Here is a 5,676-nt window from a genome sequence, read left to right as displayed (position 1 = left end):
ACACATGTGCTATGGGGCTTTTACATCAGCACCATAGCATCAGCTATTGCCTTCCTCCTGCCATGGATATGGAATTAGTGTATGGAGCATAGGCATATATTGGTACGATCCCCTTCAGCCCCACTGCAGAGCATTTTTGGAACCATTCTAAACCTGTAGCCTAACCCCAAAAAAACCGATTAGGTGCTCTTCCACTGTGCCCAGTTACATGGCGGTGCTGTTGCTAAACACCAGGCCAATATGTGATGAGGTGATGAGGAGACATGGTTTAATCCTGGATGAGAGTTCCAATCCGGCATGCTGCCCTTATCAGGTATAACTCGTGGAAATAATGTGTATGATCCTGTAGCTGCTGGTAGGAACAGCTTGCCAAAGATTATACAGTGGTACCTCTGGTTAAGAACTTAATTCGTTCCGGAGGTCCATTCTTAACCTGAAACTGTTCTTAACCTGAGGTACCACTTTAGCTAATGGGGGCTCCTGCTGCCGCCGTGCTGCCACAGCACAATTTCTGTTACCATCTTGAAGCAAAGTTCTTAACCCGAGGTACTATTTCTGGGTTAGCAGAGTCTGTAACCTGAAGCGTTTGTAACCTGAAGCGTTTGTAACCCGAGGTACCACTGTACAGATTTATAAGCCTGAGCAAGAAGTGAAGCAACTGAGGTGACCATGAGACATTCCTTATGATGGTTAAGGAAAGCAATTATACAGTACTGCAATAAAAAAACGGTTGAACTGTTTACCACATCTGACATATACTTACTGGGTTTTTTTACAAGTCTATAACTGGGCTGCCTGGCCTGAGTCATTTCCTCTACATACGGAAAGGCAGCAACCAATTCTCTTGCATTTCACAGGAGCCAGCTCTAGCAACGTAAAATTCTGTTATTGCTTTCCTCTGAAATAGAGCTGATTGAATTCAAGTTCCTGTATTTGCCACTCCAAGCAGCAAATATACTACGAACGAATAATGCCTCTGGATTAGGGACTTTGTCACTTAATGAGCTTTTAGAATACAGTACCTGTAAATATATTCATCATTGGCAGCTGCACCCCCAGCTCTGCTCCCGGCGGCCCACAAAACAGCAGACGTTAATTGACTTCTGAGGTCATTGCAACATTTTGAGCACAATCGCTTTTCGGCCTTTTGGCTAAGATCAAGTGCAACATTTTGAGCACGATAAATATTGAATCGCCGGGCATTAAATAGGAGGCTACTTCAGAAATACATGTGGAACTCGTAACATAATGTTGCAGTGTGGAGGGTTCCCTCCTCAGAATGGTGGCGAACCCATTTTATTCTCACCCCCCCCAACACACACACACACACACACACACACACACACACACACACACAAACACAGACACACACACACACACAGAGAGAGAGAGAGAGAGAGAGAGAGACAGACAGACAGACAGACAGACAGACAGACAGACAGACAGACAGACAGACAGACAGACAGACACACTGTCAGGAGGTGCCATCAACAACTCACAGGTTATCTGCCTAGTGAAATGAGAGACACAGAGAGAGCATTTTCAGTCCTTTTACTTCAATCCACAGAAACACGGGAAAATACCGGTAGGGTTGCCAGGTCTGCATAGGGTATTCTTTTCTGCGAAGAAAATAGGGTTGCCAGGACATGCGTAGAAGTGACGTCTGATGCCACTGTGCCCATTTTGGAAATGTCTGCAGTGCCAGAAGTCACTTCTATGCACTTCTGGACATGCGTAGAAGTGACTTCTACGCACTTCCGGAAATGCGTAGAAGCGACATCCGATGCCGCTGTGCCCATTTCCAAAATGTCCGCAGTGCCAGAAGTCACTTCCATGCATGCCCAGAAGTGCATAGAAGCGACTTCTGCCACTGCGGACATTTGCTGTCATGTGTATTTTTTATTTGACTGTGCAGCTTTGATCAATTCTTTGTGTTTAAGGAATAATTCTTTAATTTCAGTACAACGTTGAAAAATATTTTAAAAATATACAAAGTTCACTTCGAACTGATTGTACAAGCAGTCAGTTACATTCGTCAGTCCACAAATTTCCCATGACGCTGAAAATTCGTTCAACGTTTGCATTTGATACCGGAATTGATGCACAATACTGGAACAGTTTCAGTAAACTCGGAGCTGGCTCTTTCTTGAAAAAGTATGTCCACTTTTCAAGGGATGAATCGCCCTGCAGATGAACATAAACTTCTTCTAAGGCAGAAATTTCATCGAAGAGAGTGTTGGGTGGAAGTTCTTCTCACCATTTTTTAAATGTCTTGTGAAACAACTGAGTATGATTAATATTTTTTTCGGAGAATCGAGTTCAATGGACATTCAATCTTTGCCTCATTCTTACTTATGAAAAAAAAGACAAAACGTGATTCTCCTATCCTTATTCTCTTAGACTGTACAGCTTTAGATTACGTACCATTTCATCATAAAGCTTTTGAATAAAAAAATGTCCACTATTTTGTGGGGGGGAAATAGTGAGCATAATGTGAAAAAAGCGGACTGTCCACTCAAATAGTGGACACCTGGCAACCTTACGGGAAAACTTGGAATGTACAACCTCATGCTTGAGCCAACGTTGCTCAGAGTGCCGCTCCACCCTCCTGGCAGTTGCTTTGTGGTGCTCAGACCCCTCCAGTTGCCAACGGTGGCTATTATTAAAGGAATCTCTCTGCCTCTGTTTGGCTTTCTGCTCTGAGACACGAAGGGCACATCTGGTGTAGGGGGAGGGAGGGGGGGCTCTAACATATTCTCCAGGGACAATATGTCACTTGGCTGCTGTACTGTTTCTAACTCATCTAACTCCTGTCTCTGTTCACTGCTATCTTGCTCCTGTTCTTCATCACCCCTTACAGTATTTCCTAGCTCCTTTGTTCTTCTGGGGTGTGACCCGTCTCTTCTCTGGAAGGCTCTTGGTGTGGCGGTCTCCATCACCCCTCATCTGCCCAGTCCCTGACATATATCGGCATTTCACAACCACTGAGCTTGCTCAGTCCTCACCCCACATTTAGTGTCTCCCCCTGCTAATAGTGCCGTAGCTACGGGGTGGTGGTTGCTAGCTGGGTTTTTTGCCTCCGATGTAGCTTCCAGAGAGGTGCCATTGAGGCTCCCAGTCTGTATGTATGCATGTGTGTGCACAAATATGCATGGGGTTGCCAAACCAGGTCTTTGAACCGGGTGAAATAAAGCCTAGTTTCGCCACTATATTCTGCAGCCCCTCAATCCTGCTCTTAAATCCTTCATATGTGGATGCTAGCCACATGAATAACAGCTCACTCACATTAGATATTAGAAATAGGAGACGAAAGCTTATATATTTTCTGTTTATACTTTTTTTTAAAAAAATGTCAATATTTGGCCTTGAGCACAGCTGCTCACCTTTGAACTCAATTGTTACTCAATTGTTACTTTGGAGGAGCTTGGAGACACGGTCCCTCTATTTCAGATGAAGAAGCCTAGAGCACACCCAAGGCTGGAACCTAACCATTTTGGGCAGGCACAGGGGAAGAGTGTAGAATGTTGTTGTCCAATTGTCCAATTGGTAAACAACTATAAACGCAACTATTAGCTGTGTTGTAGAAGCGTTGTAAAAAACTTCTTGCCCAGCACGCTTCCTTCACGAAAGTCAAACCTCGTTTCTAAATGTCCAGGAATTTTCCTTCTGAAGTTCAGATAACAGTCTAATTGCAGCGAAAGTCTTATCCAGCTTCCTATGCCTTTGTGTGCCTGAGAAAATAACTCACTTTCACTCCCTTGTTCATTAAAACAGAGAAGATTTATTAAGTTAGGGCAGCTCAGCCAGGAGAGTTTAACTCCATGATGCTGCAGCTGCAACAAACAGCAAAACAACAGACAGAATGCTTACAGACAGTGTCATATATTACAGAATAGTTTACAACAGTACACATACAGTTCCTGTTTCCTGTTTACATGACACGTCACAGACCCCATGATCCAGGACGACTGCTGAGCTATTAACCCTCTCAGCTCACAAAGAGACAAGGTGCAGCATTTTTGACTGGGTCTGAGGGCAGAGCTTAGTGGTGTTTAGCAGGGCTAGGAGCAACCATAGCGCTTCCTGATAGGTCTGTGGGTGTAGCCCAAAACAAACAGTGACTGCATTCCCACTTTTGTTTATTGTGGGCTCAGGGGCTTCAAGTGTTGGGTTTTCAATCTGTGTTCACAAGATGTTATCCAAAATGTGGAATGCTACTGTTTGGGGAGTTGTGGTCTAAACTACTGAGCCTCTTGGAGAAGGGGGAACGACAGAGGATGAGATGGTTGGACAGTGTTCTCGAAGCTACAAACATGAGTCTGACCAAACTGCGGGAGGCAGTGGAAGACAGGAGTGCCTGGCATGCTATGGTCCATGGGGTCATGAAGAGTCGGGCACAACTAAATGACTAAACAACAACAATATATATCCATAAGCAGTACCTATGCCTCTTCAAGAATATTAGCTATTCTTCTACAGTTCTCAATATCTCTTTGTGAACTGAGATTTTCAACTGACAAATATGAAAGACTGGAAATGTTTCTTTGTGTTGATGAGTTTGTCTTAAATTAGACCTAATGTATATATGAGATTAAGGGACCCAGGTGACGCTGTGGTTAAACCACTGAGCCTAGGGCTTGCTGATCAGAAGGTTGGTGGTTCGAATCCCTGTGACAGGGTGAGCTCCCGTTGCTTGGTCCCAGCTCCTGCCAACCTAGCAGTTCAAAAGCACGTCAAAATGCAAGTAGATAAATAGGAACTGCTACAGCGGGAAGGTAAACGGCGTTTCCGTGTGCTGCTCTGGTTTGCCAGAAGTGGCTTTGTCATGCTGGCCACATGACCTGGAAGCTATACGCCGGCTCCCTCGGCCAATAATGCGAGATGAGCGCGCAACCCCAGAGTCGGTCATGACTGGACCTAATGGTCAGGGGTCCCTTTACCTTTACCTTTATATATGAGATTACCCAGCAAAAGCTCACACCTCTCATTGAAGAAGTGTGAAGAAGTGTGCATGCACACGAAAGCTCATACCAAAATATAAACTTAGTTGGTCTTTAAGGTGCTACTGAAGGAGTTTTTTTATTTTACCTCTCATTGAGTTTGTATACATACGGTACTTAATGTACACATATTAAGAGGCTCTTTCTTATTTAGCTGCATTGCTTAAGGCTTCCTGGATGCCCCGTGATCATATTATAAAGTGGTTGCGTTCTACATCATAAAACAAGCACTGCTAGTTGATGTTTCTTTTTGTTTTCTAATGTATTTCCTTATCGATAAAAATAAATAAATCCAAATTTTAATTCTGAAAGCGTGGCCCAGAGAAAAGAAATTCTGAGAACCGCTGGCTTAGCATCCTCAGACCTAGATGCGTGTTAAAATTAAAATTAACGTGCTCATTGGGTTGGATCCCACCAGGGTGGGGAGACGAGAAAAACTCCCCTTTGCTGTGGACGAGCAACAGTTAAAGTTATTGGCAACACAAGCCTAACCACGCCTACTCCTAGAAGGGAAGCCCCGCTGAAGTCAATGGGTGATTGGTGGGGGATTGGTGACGCTTGCCGCCCAACCAGCACTACAACACCGCGCCGCGCACGCGTAGCAACGACTCCACCCGCCTCAACTTCCTCCTTCCGGCTGGGCCCCTTTCCTCGTCCCATTGGCCGTCGCGGGCGC

Source organism: Zootoca vivipara, chromosome 8, assembly GCF_965207765.1.
Source record: "Zootoca vivipara chromosome 8, rZooViv2.hap1.1, whole genome shotgun sequence".
Taxonomy (NCBI): domain Eukaryota; kingdom Metazoa; phylum Chordata; class Lepidosauria; order Squamata; family Lacertidae; genus Zootoca; species Zootoca vivipara.
This window is presented reverse-complemented; position numbering follows the sequence as displayed.